General features: G+C 38.2%; 1 protein-coding gene across 2 annotated transcripts in view; it reads right to left on the reverse strand.

Moving 5' to 3' along the window:
* LOC149575951 (uncharacterized) overlaps positions 1–16,138 on the reverse strand; it is a 212,090-nt gene that overhangs the window by 52,898 nt on the left and 143,054 nt on the right. The window lies entirely within an intron of this gene.

Consider the following 16,138-nt stretch of genomic DNA (forward strand, 5'->3'; position numbering starts at 1 on the left):
TTGACTTTCTCACATGAACTCAGGTTCCAAAGTTGTCATTGGGAAAGTGGAGACCACATGAATAATTGCTTCTTGAGAATTAAAGAACGTCTTCTTGATAGGATATCACTATTCTTTGAAGTTCTAACATATCTTGAAAAGTGCGCCACAACATAAAAGTTTCGATGGGATTGAATCCATCATTGGAAGATATGGATTCTAACTCCATGAGAATATTGGCAAAATGGATCCTTGAGGAACAATATATTTGGAGTATTGATTAGATACTCATGGAACATATGCAAGGAATTGGATGTGATATGGAAAGTACATGTAGAGGGCTAAAATGGGACTTAAAATGATGAATGGAATGTAAATGCATATGAGAAAAGGATGAGTTCTTATAAAGATGCCTTGAGGAATGAAGGCTAGCCGCATGGCAATGCGTGCAAATTATAACTTTTGATTTTAAAAGTGTGACCTTTGGTCAAAAAGGGCAATTACATGTAAAGTGAATTACATGTAAAATAAACATGCAATTAAGTTCGGACGATGGATATGTGTGTAAATGGGAACGGGGGATGAGATCACACGTAAATGTGGATGGAGGGTGAGATTACATATAATCGCATGTGGAGAATGAGATGCAACGTGCCATGGCATATAATGATGGATATAGAATGAAATGATGCACTTGCACAAAGAGGTGGAAGGTGGAGTGAAGTGAAAAGTGCTTAACTTCTTGGGAAAGAACTTTCAATTTCTTCCAAATGAAGAAAAATGAGAAAGCGAGCAAACAAACAACAAAAACAAGCACAAAAGAAACACGTACCATTATCTAGGGAATGTTACTTGTTTGTTCTTGGAAACAAAGAGTGACATACAATTCAGTTCTCTAAGTGCCTTCATCCACTCTATTGTGTTATAGAGTCAAGTGACCAAAAACAAAAACTAATTTAACGTGACTTCCGCAAAGCAAATCTAATAAAACAAAAATATGCAAGCATAATTATTAAAAGCAAAGAAAAACCTACCTAATTAAAACTAGCTAAAAATGCAAATTTTAGATGAAACCATTTACGAGTTCAACAAAATAGCTACCTTTTTTCAGTAGCTTGCAATACCTTGCATGTTCACATGTAACTTCATATAGATGGAACACAAACAACTGGAGCAATGACATCAAGGCTTGATGTAACACCTCTTCGAAGAAATAGAAGAATTCACCTTTTTCAGATGGAAAGGTCCATGAATTGAAACTGCTCCTCTAGAACCGAACACACTTCTTTGACATCTTCTTGAATGGTATTTTCATGTTTAGGTACATGTGGAATCTCTAGCTTTCCATTAGCCTCCAACCAAGCAAGATGTCGAATTGGACATCCCCTTGATCGAATAAATTCTAGATTTTTTTTGTCAACTGCAACTTGCTTAACTAATTCATCAATCACCAGCACCTCAAGATGATCAAGAAGATCTTGCTCATGTGATTCAAGTACTGACATGACTACACTGCTTGCCTCAACATATTACTAACAAACTTCTGACTTGGTAAAGTCTTTATTGTTTATGAGAAATTCCTTTTCAAACTTCAAGGTAGAACTTCAGGGTAGAACATTTATGCATAGTGTGCTCAAGTTCATGACCTTGAGACACAAATACATCATTTTTAGCTTGATCAGAACTTACTTGCATGTCCCCTTTTATAACATGCTTATATTGAACATTGGAAGAAATATTTTCCTTCCTCATCTTTTCATCACTAGCCTTCTGAGACTGCATACACCAGATATGAGAGTCACTAGTTATGTCTTTTCCTAGAAGAGAATAGCAAGATCACTAGCTTTGGATACAAGATGCTTCATTGTTGTCTTCGCTAATGGTTCCTCAATTGCAAACTTATTTGATGGTGAAACCAATTTATGAGGAACAATTGGAAAAAGCCTCATTTGTGCATCTTTGTAGAACATGCCTTGAGCTATTTGTTTTTTGAGAGCAACTCATTTGCTAACATTTGTACCGCAAGATCCGTCCTTGTGCATGAAGAGAATGAATTAGAAGAATGATAACTTTCTTCAAACCCACTTGCTTCAATTCTTATCTTTCTTACAAGAATAAGATCATCTTCAATTTCAATCGCTAATGCTTGAGCCGCTGCAAGAGTAGTCGGGGCTGCTCTTCTTAAGAGAAAACTAACTTTGGGAATTTGAGCATTGACAAAGCAACAAGTCAAATTGCCAGTTGTAGGTTGAGCAGTAACTAGAATTCTTCGTGTCAATTTGTTGAAATGAGTGTTTACTGCATAGATTAATTGATTAATGCACATAGACAATGAACAAGAACAGCAACAGTAGTACTCCTTTATTCGCTTATTTGAATATACCCCAGAGATTACATAACTGATGATAAGATGATTTACAATGATTCCAGACGGTGTATAAATACTTCCCGCCGAACCTTCTCGAAGGGGTCCGTCGGCTACATAACAATACTAATCTACCCATCGGCTACCAAATACAAAATCTCCAACGGCATAACCAACTATAGAAAGTAAAATCTACTGACAACAATGAGCAACAAATTCACACATAGGCACATGAGACGACTTTTTTAACTGATCAAGCTGGGCCAACAATGCATGAGCATCTTCAGGAGGCTTGAACCGTTCTTCAAACTTGGCTATGAGGGTAGCCCAGTTTGTGATAATACTTAATGGTAAATGGTAGAAACAATTAGTAGCCACACCTTGAAGAGATTCCACGAACAACCTTATAGACACGTCCTCATATTCAATAGCTTGAACACCGCATGCAACATAGAAAGCAGCAATATGTTCATTAGGATGTTGTTCATCATCGAAGAATTTGGGAAAGTTCTTTCGTGAGCCATCAAGAAGATCATGTAGAGGTGGAGATAGATTCAATGGTCCAAAAGCATTTCCCCAAGGACCTTGGGCCACTTACATGTCCTTGCTAAAAGCTTGAGTATTTAGAATGAAAAAGGACACAGGTTTGCTTCAAATGAAAGCATGAGACTCTCAAATGCACATCATGTCCCCAGTAGAGTCGCCAAAAAAACTGTTGAGTGGATATTTCAAAACTGACAGTTATGAATAAAATCCAGTCACAAAATAGGATGACCAGCCACAGCATGTGAGATAGAGTCTCTCCTACCTTAAAGGGAAGGCTCCCCCTTCTCCTCATTCTTTGGATCAAATCAAGGTAAGAAAGAAGTTAAGAGATTTTCAAAGGGTATTACCAATATTCTTTCCTCTTAACTTTCATAAAAGAATCCACTTACTCATAGAGCGAGTAATGGGCAAGATGAAACCTCAAACTACACTTCTATCTAAAGTTGTAAATGATGATACCTACAAACCAACACTAACTCAAAGGCTAGTTGAAAACATGCCAAATTGGCTCTAAGTCCAATCTTAATCCATGCTATAAGAATAACCTTTACTATTGGGGCACAAAAACTTCCAAAACTAAAGAATTCTAATATTTTTGTGAATTAAGGAGATATAGGCTACAATCAAAGCTCCTAGTCTACGTATCACCACAACCGCTCCTAGTCAAAGTTTCGGTTCCAAATGCTTCCTAACTCTTTATGCTCTTAATATTGAACGCACAATAATAAAATGAATCAAAGACAATAGGCACAAATTACCATAAAAACTTCTAATTTTCCCTATCACAATTGCTTCAAGTCAAAGCTTCATATCAAATTGCTTCTTCTATTCACTTTTCTCCCAAATTGATACTACACAATCAAAGTTATGCTTGCACAAGTTTGGCAAAGCTTTCTTGTATACAAAAAAGATGATATTTACAATGAGAGAGCACTCCTTTATACAGGCAAAGGAGTTGAGAAAAAAGAGGAAAAACTGGGAGCAACTCAACCATCTTTGTTCCAATCTAACTAAAAACAGAAATTATTGGATTACATATCATAAGGGCATGCAATTGAACTACATGTGATTACATTCATTTGAGTTACATGTGATTGGATTACATGCAACACCATCTTCTGCATCTACAAAGTTGGAAAACACTAAAAGGAATTTGTTGACTCTGAATGAATCAATCCTATAGACTATCAGCAAAAGCCTTGTACTTTGTGATGATGCAAACCTGGATGATCATAGGATCGAGAGTTCCTATAATTCCTGCCATTGCATTCACCTTGATAATCATGTTGTTGCGTCTTTTGATAGCCTGGGACTCTCTTTGATGAATTGCTTGTTGTCATTTGAAAACTTCATGTAATCAAGCTTTATCTCATTCAAGTTGTCGTCAATTATCCTTTGTAGATTGGCACATTCTGGAGTCTCTGACACTTTGAACACCTTCTCTATGATGTAAACCTGGAACAAATTTCCCACAAGCATCTGCAACTTTTCTTTTCTTTTCGAAGCAAAGTGCTTGTCTCATTCTCACATGAACTCAAGTTCCAAAGCCACCATTGGGAAAGTGGAGACCACATGAATAACTGCTTCTTGAGAATTAAAGCACGTCCTCTTGACAAGATATCACCGTTCTTTGAAGAAGTTCTAACATATCTTGAAAAGTGCACTGCAACATAAAAGTTTCAATGGGATTGAATCCATTATTAGAAGATATGGATTCTCACTCCATGAAAATATTGGCAAAATAGATCTCTGAGGAACAGTATATTTGGAGTATTGTTTAGATAGTCATGGAACATATGCAATGAGTTGGGTCTGATATGGAAAGTACACGAAGAGGGCTGAAATGAGGCTTAGAAGATGAATGGCATGTAAATGCGTATGGGAAAAGGATGAGTTCTTATAAAAATGCCTTGAGGAATGAAGGCTAGGCGCATCGGAATGCATGTGAATGATAATTTTTTACTGTAAAAGTATGACCTTTAGTCAAAAATGGGTTCTCAAGATGTAATTACATGTAAAATGAACATCCATTTAGGTTCCGAAGATGGAAATGCATGTAAATGGGAATAAAGGATGAGATTGCATGTAAATGCTGATGGAGGGTGAGATTACATATAATCGCATGTGGAGAATGAGATGCAACATGCCATGGCATGTAATGACGGATATGGTGTCGTTGGAAAGGAAATTGTGTATCAGCCGACGGGTCCCTTCGGAAAGGTTCTTGTTATGTAGCAACATGTTGTATGTGGCCGACGGACTCCTTCCGGAAAGTTCTTCGGAAAGTATTTATAACCCCTTCGGAAAGCATTGTATTCATCTTATGATCAGATCATATCATTCAAGCATAATGTAATGTTCTGGCATATGCGACTAATAATAAGAAGATTTCTGTTGTTCGTATGCCTGTTCATTATTTGTGTGCAATTCTTAATTAACCTATGCAGTAAACATTTGGCCCCGTTGCCCGATGGACCTGGTATGCAGGCAGGCAGATATGAATTAAATGCCGAATCAGTTGAACAAAAATAAGAGTAAGCTGAAGGAAAATGATGACATACGCGTTGCACAGAAAAATTTAATTTTGGCTCAGCAGACAGAGTGCCGAAGGAGATTCCAAAACATTGCCGACGGAAACAGGAGTGCGGAAGGATTGTTGAAGGAGACTCGACAACGGCTTGATTTGGTGGAAGAAGCGAGGGAGGAGTTTCTAAACCTGCATACGCCACGGGAAGAGAATCCTGACGGAAGGAGATCGACTCGCACGGCTCGAAGTGCCAAAGGAGCACGAGCATGGAGTGACCTCTTCGTCCGAGATATACTTCCGGAACGGACAGCTTCGGTTGATGAACCCTCTTCTTCACTAAATAGCGTACGAGTCGAAAACAGCGCGGGTGTTGAAAACAGCGCGGAAGCACAAAACAGCACGAGTGTTGAAAACAGCGCGGGTGTTGAAAACAGCGTGGGTGTAGAAAACAGCGGGGGTGTTGAAAACAGCGCGGGTCTGTAGAACAGCGCAGGTGTGCAGAACAGCGTGAGTGTTGGAAACAGCGCGAGTGCGCAGAACAGCGTGGGTGTTCAAAATAGTGCCGGAGCTCTAAACAGCGCAGGTGCTCAAAACAGCGCAGGAGTGCAAAACAGTGCAGGTACACAACAAAACCCTCAACATATAGTGATAATGACAAGTCCGAAGGAAAAGTTGCCTAAATTTGATGGTGATGAAGCAGCTAATCCCATTCGACATTGTAAAACATGTGAAACAATCTGGAGGGCAAATGGCATAACAAATGCAAACGAATGGATCCGACAATTTCCCGCTACCCTACGGGGTGTTGCGATTGATTGGTTTACTGATGCTGATCCACAAAAATTAAACAGTTGGGATAACATTAAGAAGGAGTTCATCGCAGAATTTCAACTTTTGCGTGATGATAATGAAATTGTAGCTGAGATATTCAATACCAAGCAAAAGAAGAATGAAACAGTATAGGTCTTTGCTAGGAGATTGAAGGACTTAATCAGTAAAATGGAGAATAAGCCAGCAGATGGGCTCCAGAAAAGATGGTTCATTGAAGGCCTTCACCCGAAGCTGCGGAAAAAGATGAAGATTGTGCCACCATCAACATACAATGAAGCGTACAACCGGGCAATGAACCTCGAAAGTGACCAGAAGACAAAGAAGAAGAAGAAAAACAGCTTGTCCGATTCAGAAGACGATGCATCTTCAGGAGCAGATAGTAGCGATGACGAAGAAAGCAATAAGAAGGTCCGGGTCCTCCAAAAGGACATGATGCGGATGATGAAGGAATTCAAAAACATGAACAAGGAGACTACGGGTAATGACCTATGGTGCACAGAGTGTAAGAAAGAAGGCCATACGAAGGGATCCTGCCCGAAAGATCAATTTTGTGAAATCTGCCAAATCCTCGAACACTCAGTAAAGGAATCCCCTTTCAATTTAAAAACAAGGACACCGCAGCAAGTGTTCCTGTCATAGGAGGCATCCCTGTCAGGAGGGAACGGGAACACCAGTACAGAAAGTGCCACATCAGGTGGATACAGAAACAACCGGCGCGGTCCAAACAACAATAGCAATAACAACAATGGTGGCAACAACAACAATGGAGGAAGGAGTCGAATTCAGTACGATGTGAATGGTCGGCCAATTGTTCAATGCCGCGCATGCAATCTGTGGGGTCACTTCGCCCGAGAGTGCACAATGACGAACACACCGAAGTTGCTATGCCGATGGTGTGGACCTGGTGATCATGATGATACTAAGTGCCCGAAGTCCGGAGTAAACTTGATTACCATAGGGACAGACGAGGAAGAAGTCCTGGCAATCACTCGGAAGCAGGCGAAGCTATACCCTGACCCAGCGGAAGAAAAAAAGAGACTGGAGGAAGCAAGGGCAGAGATCCAGAAAGCAACACAGGCAGAAACGGCACACCTGAAGGACCCGCCAAGTACCTCAATCCGGAACTGTGCAGAACAGAACATTGTACGCAAAATATTGCAAGCTCAGATGCCCGTCAAGATAAATGATCTGTTGCTAACTATGCCTCAACTCCGTACGGCCCTCACAAATATAGTTCCGAGTGCTAAGCAACCCATAGAACAAGACAACGAAAAACAAGGGGGTACAAGTGCAAAAGATCTGATGTTGTTAGCTCTTTCATCTGGACGCTATCCGACTGTTGTTGAAATGGGCATTCTCGGGATTGTGCTAAAGGACACGATCGTCGACAGAGGATTCGGTGTCAATGTGCTACCAGAGGATACTTGGAAAAAGTTGGGACGGCCAACATTATGGCCACCTACCTTCCAGCTGTTAACAGTCGATCAACACGGAATCAAGCCATTGGGAATACTCACAACGCAACCAGTGACAATTGGAACACAACCATTCCTGTTGGACTTCGTTGTGATTCCTCTCAGGCGGAAGGGGTACGATGCTATTCTGGGTCGGGGATGGCTGATACAAGCAAAAGCAAAGCACGATTGGAAGAAAAATAGTTTATCACTCGAAAGCAAAGGCCAGAAGTATGTCATCGATCTGCACACTCAGATGGTCGGGGAAGAAGCCCTATCGTCAGATTCTGCGGGAGAAGAGGATGAAAAGGGGCAAACTATGGAACCGGATCGGAGGGAGTTTTACGATTGGAAGGAGATGACGATTTGGATTCAGTAAATGGTCTTTACCATTGGTAGATAGAGGATTATGAATTGTTTCCAACCTGCAACGTACTGACAATAGAAGAACACAATACCGATGAATTTCCAAAGGAGTTCACTGAAATAAAGGGGATGCGTCACTCGATGTGACCCCGGCACATCAGTTCACTAAAGGAGAACCCATCAAATACAATGAAGTCGCGTTGCAGACCATGAATTTGGGAGACGAAGCAGAACCACAGAATATACTGGTAGGGGACAATTGGGACCCAGTACTAAAGGCAGCAGCATTCAAGATATTTTTAGAATATAAGGATGTCTTTGCATGGACGTACAAGGACCTGAAGGGCTTACCACCTGAATTGTGTGTGCACCGCATTCAATTGATCGAAGGAGCAATACCCGTACGGAAGAGGCCCTACAAAATGAACAAAAATTAAGCGGCCCGGGTTACGGAGGAAATCAATCGGATGCTAGAAGCCGGAATTATTTTCAAGGTGCAGACCAGTGAATGGGTATCCTCGATCGTAATCTCCCTGAAGGACTCCATTCAAATCCGAATATGTGTTGATTTCCGATGCCTGAATGCAGTCACCATCAAGGATCCGTTCCCGATCCCATTCACAGACAGCATCCTGGAGGAGGTAGTGGGACACGAGATCTACTCATTTATGGATGGTTTTTCCGGCTACAATCAGATCTCAATCCCAGAGGAGGATAAACTGAAGATAACATTTGTCGTAGAAGATGGGGTCTATACCTATAATCGGATGCTGTTCGATCTATGCAATGCACCTGCGACATTTCAGCAGATCATACTACACATTTTTGACAAAATGTCCGTCGGAAACTTCAAAGCATTTTTGGATGATTGGTCCGTGTTCAGCACGGAGGACAAACATCTGGCAGCCTTAGGTGAGTGTATGGAAAGGTGTCGCCGTGCGCGTTTGGCCCTGAACTCAAAGAAGTGCAGATTTATGGTTCCACACGGAAGGTTGCTCGGACACATACTCTGTAAGGAGGGACTGAAGACGGATCCAGACAAAGTGCGGGTCATATTGGAGATGCAGTCGTCCACCAATGTGACAGAGGTAAAATCTTTCCTTGGGCATATAGGGTATTACAGGCGTTTCATCAAAAATTTTGCCAGGATAGCATATCCGTTGGATAGGTTAACTTGCAAGACAGAATCGTTCCAATGGGACAAGGAGAAGGATGAAGCATTTGAAGGACTCAAGGTACGACTGGCTACAGCACGTATTTTGGCATACCCAGATTGGAAGGAGTTTCATGTGCATGTGGATGCATCGAACTATGCGATCGGAGCAACTCTCGCGCAAACGGGAAGCCATGGGTTGGATCATCCGATCGATTTCGCCAGCCGGTTGCTATCAAAAGCTAAACAAAATTATAGTACCACCGAACGGGAGGCATTGGGGATGGTCTATGCTGTGCAAAAATTTCGACATTACTTGTTGGCCACTCCATTTGTATTCTACATTGATCATCAGGCCCTATTGTATATGATCAACAAACCAGTCATTCAAGGAAGAATCAGCCGATGGTTACTTCTGTTGCAGGAGTTTACTTTCAAGATTATTGTCCGGCCAGGAAAGAAACATGTAAGCACGGATCATTTATCACGTATCAGAACAGGAGAACCGGCAGACGGTGTAAATGATGACTTTCCTGACGCACATCTATTTCAAATTGCCGCACTACCGGAGTGGTATACAAGCATCGGCGAATACTTGTCAACAAGACAAAGGCTTTTGAAAAGCCAAAGCTAGCACAGGTGGCTATCAGGGTCAGATGTCAGATTGGCTAAGGTGACAGTGTTGAAGACCAGTTAGTCAATCAATGTATTTTGGTTGTTGATTTGTCTCAGAGATTTTGTAATAGTCGTCAGGAGACGACTTTTCTTTTTGGGGGGGATGATGTCGTCGGAAAGGAAATTGTGTATCAGCCGACGAGTCCCTTCGAAAAGGTTCTTGTTATGTAGCCGATGGGTCCCTTCGGAAAGGTTCTTGTTATGTAGCCGACAGGTCCCTTCGGAAAGGTTTTTGTTATGTAGCGACATGTTGTATGTGGCCGACAGACTCCTTCAGGAAAGTTCTTCGGAAAGTATTTATAACCCCTTCGGGAAGCATTGTATTCACCTTATGATCAGATCATATCATTCAAGCATAATGTAATGTTCCGGCATATGCAAATAATAATAAGAAGATTTCTGTTGTTCGTATGTGTGTTCATTATTTGTGTGCAATTCTTAATTAACCTATGCAGTAAACATATGGAATGAAATGATGCACTTGCACGAAGTGGTGGAAGGTGGAATGAAGTGAAACATGCTCAAGTTCTTGGGAAAGTACTTGCAATTTCTTCTAAATGAAGAAAAACGAGAAAGCAAGCAAACAAACAATGAAAACAAGCACAAAAGAAATATGTACCTTTGGTTTTAGACTCAAACATGTCAAGAGGCAAGTTTCTTTTAAAGAGCACACAAATATACTTGGGGGGGGGGGGGGGGGGAGAGGGGGGGGCGGGGGGCAGGGGTGAATTACTATATTAATAAATTCATCAAATTTAAAACTTTTGTCCAAGTAATTAACTTCAAATGCTAAAATGAACAATTATGCACATGAACACATTAACACGGTGATTTACGTGGAAACCCAATGCGGGAGAAAACCATGGCAAATCATTGCTTTTATATAACTTAGAATTTTTTTACAATATGTTTGTAGGCTCCAACCTCAATTTTATGAGCACCAACCCGCCGGAAGCTACAATTCCCACAATTTGCAGGCTTCAATCCACTGGAAGCACCTACTCCCACTTCTGATGTTGAATCTAAAACTCCACCTTTGTCTTTGTTGCTTTTACAACTAATGATGGAACTATGTAATTTCTTTTGCCTTTGAAGTCAGCTAATCCTCCTTCAATTGATATATAATTTTGGACACCTCACTTTTCTTTACTAACTCTGATTAAATATATATATCAGATTAGGAAATATCTGAGTATATTTATTTCTGCTCCTCTCTGCCAAGTTTCTCAAGCTGCTGACTCGCTTTTTGAAAATAAAGTAGTCTTCATTTATATCTCCACCCATATGAAGTTGTGATGTTTCAATGTTAATAGTCACTTCATTTGATACTGATAGCACCTTTTCATTTATAACATATTCTTTAGTTTATTTAAATTCTCTGAGAACTCATTCATTCGATAAAAACAATATGAGTAATACCAATTTCAATCTTAATGGTTATAGAGTTATAACGGCAAACATTATACTTAGCCTTAAAAGATTATCGGGAGTGTTTTCACATGCATATCTATTAATGTCTCTTCACAAATGATGCACTTATCGGGCTCGTTGATAAAAATACATAGATATGTTCATTTCAAGGTCTTCTTCACTTTATAACTTTATTTTCCCATAATCTCTATGGCCAAGTGATCTGAGCAGATATTTTGTATTTGATTATTTTTTATGTCTCAGATTCTTCTATAGATATTTGGATTCTCTAGATTTCGTTGGGTTGTATTGACGCTTATTTCTGTGCCAAATTTGTTCCCTCTCAATTACTTAAGTTTGGACGCACATGCTGCAGAGACCCTGAATTCTTTGTTCGCATACAGCTACAGTGTCTTACTTTAATCACTGCTTATGTATGCTGGAAATGATAGCATCCTTTGCACCCTTTGTTTCAGCGTTAAATTGATTTTATGAATTTTCTGGACAGACGTGAGATCATTTTATCTTCTTTAGAATGCCATAAATGTGAAGTCGATAGTTGACTTGTTAAAGGAAAATCATGAACATGCTCTGCTCATTGTGATCGTTGTTTATTCATAACATCCCTATGCATCTGTGTAATGTTTTACAGCTGTTACTGTGTGTAGTTTGTATGTGTGGATATTCTGTCCAATTCAGTTTCATTTGGTAACACTGACTATACAAAGAAGGCTTCATATAAATTGCAACAAATATATCTGTTGTATTAATACATTATTCCATGCTCTGTTGACACCATTATTGACCATTTGCATATGCCAAAACCATGAAGATATTTGTTTTTGCATTGCTGACATACTTTAATGAATGTTCATGTTGTGTAATCCTGAATGCTGGAACCATTCAACTTTGCCTTAGATATTCATATGAAATCTTCAGTTATCAGGCCTTTGTTCCACAACCATATTTTGTTACTAATTCTAATTTTCTGCCCCGCCAGACTGTAAACAAATCACAAAATGTATGCTATACATGAGAGCATCGTAATTGATGTGTGGATTTTTGAAGACTTAACGGGCTGAAGCAAATATCTTTCACTGGACTTTTTGTCTTTGACATACTGAGCATCACGGTTCCCACACATAGATTATGATTGCTGTAGAAATGACTGAAAATGTCTTATAGAAGGACCATCTTGTTTTGCCATCTTTAACTTTTTATTGGGGAGAATTCTCTTGCATATTAAACAATTAGTTTAGTGCTCTATGTTACCACCATGTTACCTTCAATAACTCACATCTGTGTCATTATATCCTGAAAAATTATCCTTATGGTTTCACTCAATTTAAACTTGTCCTTCATATCTTTATTGTTTTTCATCTGCTAAGTGTATGTATATAATCATGGTCAATGTAATATATATCTTTGCACCTGAACTCCTCATAATTTCTCTCTCTTTGAATGCTTCAACACTTTTACCAATTTGACATCAATGACAATCTATTTCCATCATCTTTAAAGTGCAAATTCAAATTTGGAGTTTGGGAAAAATCCAAACGTATGAAAGTGAGAGTTTTCATAAATGCACTTTTCATGGCATATCTATAGACAATTGTGCAACATCAAGCTGAAATATGCAATAGAATAGCAAGATAAGCACAAATTAATGAACAAGATTGAAAATGACCATTTTAGTGAAGATCAATGAGCCAAAATAGCAAGATTTGTAAATGTTCAAGACCAATTCTCCTCTAAATCTGAATAATCAAACAATAATATTGACTTCTTCCACACTTGCAAGTAATGAGCATTCAATGGTCGGATTTGGCATGAGAATGCCAAAAAGGTAATCTCCAAAGGCAATAGCATACATTCAAACTCAAAAATAACCCCTATCGATCCAAACATATGGGCTGGAAATGTCATTTTTTGTGTGTTTTTAATAAAAACGTGCCCTTTTCAAGCAAAAATCTGGGTCGTTTTTTGCAAAATCGTGGCTCACAAATGCATATTTATTAGTTGTTTTCAACTTGTGAATGCAAAAACGACTTCACCATATGATAAAACATGGATCCAAAATCAAAAATGTGGATGAAAAATGTAAAAACATGGCTGAAAAACTCAATATTCTGGACGTTTTTACCAAAAACGTGATTCATAGAGGGCATGAAATGAAGCATTTTTGACATCTAAAGGCAAAAATGTGTGTGTCAATAGCAAACACAAGGATTACAAGGCCAAAACGACTTGTAGTGGAGGAAAAAAGTGATCAAAAAGCCCCAAATCTGGGTTTTTTTTTCCAGAACGTGGCTTCAAAACCTCAAAATCTGCATTGTTTCTTGCATGGATTTCAACACCTAATGCATGGGAATTCATAAATATGCAAAAACGACCTTGATCTTGGAGTTTTCAAGCCATTACATGGGCAGATCTAAGCATTATTTATGAGAAGCATGTTCCTAGAGGAGGAAAAAATCAAGTTTTTTGCCCTTGAATTTTCAAATTGAAGTTCACTTTTTTTCAAATACATGAAATACATGCAAAGCGCACTCTAGGAGTGTCATTGCATATGTTAAAAAACATGTATTAAGGCAAAACTCATTCTCCAAGCATCATTGCATATTTTAAAAACATGAATGTGCATTGCCCATGCAAACTTCATTTTAGGATGATCATACATATTTTAAAAACATGTAGAATGTCTTGGTAGTGCAAAGTGTGGTCTCTAGATGCATATGCACATTTACATGTAATTGGGTTGAGAGACATGTAATGCACAACTTAAGTGATGAATTAAGCGCATCTCTAATTGATTTTTGAGGAAATATCACTTAATTGGGTCAAAAATAATATCTATGCTATATATAGTTTAATAAATATGTGCAAATATCATTCAAAAAGTAATATGATGTTTTAAATTAAAACATAAAGTAACTCAATAATTTTAATCAAACTATATAGTTAATAAAGTCACTTAAGTGAAAAATTTAAAAAGCAACTCAACATAAAAATATAACATAAAGTGCACTATAATCACTTAAGTGATAAAGTAACTTAAAAACATAACATTAAGTGATTTTAAGTTATATTTTTCAAAACGTGAATGTCAACAATAAAATATAACATGATTTTTTTAATCATGCAGTTGCACCTGGAGAGTCCACTTTTTGGGCACTAAAATGATCATATCGTTTGATGGCTAACTCTGATTAAGCCCTAAGATAGATAGAATCAAAGGGAAAACGGAAAGCAATGATTTGAGCAAAGCCAAAAGACCAAAAGCTAAAAAACAAACTCAAAAACAAGAAAAAAGATATTAAAAGCTTCAAAAATCAAGCATAGGCTCAACAAACAGAAAAACTAAACAGACTTCAGTAAAAGGATTCATTATATCAATTGGAATCGATTAACCGAGCAATGTTATACAATTAAATAATGAACTAACTCAGAGAAAAACAAAACTAAGTTGAAAAAGTTTCGTACTCTGGCCTACAATTTGTGGTGACAAATGCAGGACAACATTATATATAGTATATTAATATTAATATTGTCTAATTAATGACAGATTAATTTATTACCAAAGAGACATGTCTCTTCTGTGGATATTTAAATATAACCTTCAAATCTGCATTTGGAACACACAAAAATAAACCGGTAGTACTTAGTACATTTGCAAAGATCCTTTCACTTAACGTGGTATCAGAGTAGGTTGTAAACGTAAGAATGAAGGCATGGTAGAAAGTTCATTTTAGAAAAACAGAGAATTATAAAATATCGTCCCCAATCAAAGATAAGAAAAAGACATAATGCAAAATGAGATACCTACAATGGAAGGAATGGGCAGATATGGGAAGTGAGCGGCTAAGTACTAGTAGGATATTTAGTAGTATAAACTCCAGGAAGATTATACTAGATGAAAGATTACAAATAGAAGTCCATAGAGGAATACGAATTTATAATAAGATGGTATGAAAAATTAATAGTTTCTAGCACAAGACGATGGGTTTTATATAAGTAAAAACAAACAAAAGAGAAGTAAAATGGAAGAAAGCCAACTTGTGTTTTATACAATCAAGTGTTACATACAGAGGCACCACATCAGAACTTTGTTATTGCATTATTAGAGTTCTTAGTTTGAAAGAAAGATTTTCAAAACAATATTGCAAACATGGGTGGTGTATTCTTGATTGCATTCATTAAAGAAACTAAATCACATAGCCGGAAGGAAGTTGAGACTTCTAGAATGAAGATTATTGAGAAAAGATGCTATCACACCTGGAGCTAACGTTTCATGAACAACAATGCATTTCCATGTGCAATGCATTCTGTATCTCGGTTATCTGGTTGTCACTTTCTGCAAACCTAGTTCCTAGCCGCTGTTGGAGGACTGACATGAGACACACACATAGGATGTGAATGCATGTCTTCTTATCGGGCATCCTTATCATTTTTGTATCAACAATTAGTGACTTCTAGAGAAACCATTGGTATTGGTGTAATTTGAGTGTAAGAATTGATAGAATCGGGGACATCATGGTAGAAACAAGAGATTCTATCATTTTTGTTTCACTCAACAAGACAAGAAATAATCTACTTGAGGATGCGCAGAAACGACTTAAATAAATGGCTGTAAGTAATATGTGAGTGATTATTTAACTCCTCGAGCCTGTAGATTATCTAATCAGTTTTTTGTTCCAATAAATAATTAATCACTATCATAAAAGGAAGGGATTGATTGCTAACCACAGGAAATTGTTATATGTTTTTAAAAATTAAGATTATGTTATGTAAAGTCAGTGTTTGCAATCAGATTAGGAAATCTGAAGTGGTGT

This window comes from Cupressus sempervirens, chromosome 1, assembly GCF_028749045.1.
Source record: "Cupressus sempervirens isolate cs-2001-9-10 chromosome 1, ASM2874904v1, whole genome shotgun sequence".
Classification (NCBI taxonomy): domain Eukaryota; kingdom Viridiplantae; phylum Streptophyta; class Pinopsida; order Cupressales; family Cupressaceae; genus Cupressus; species Cupressus sempervirens.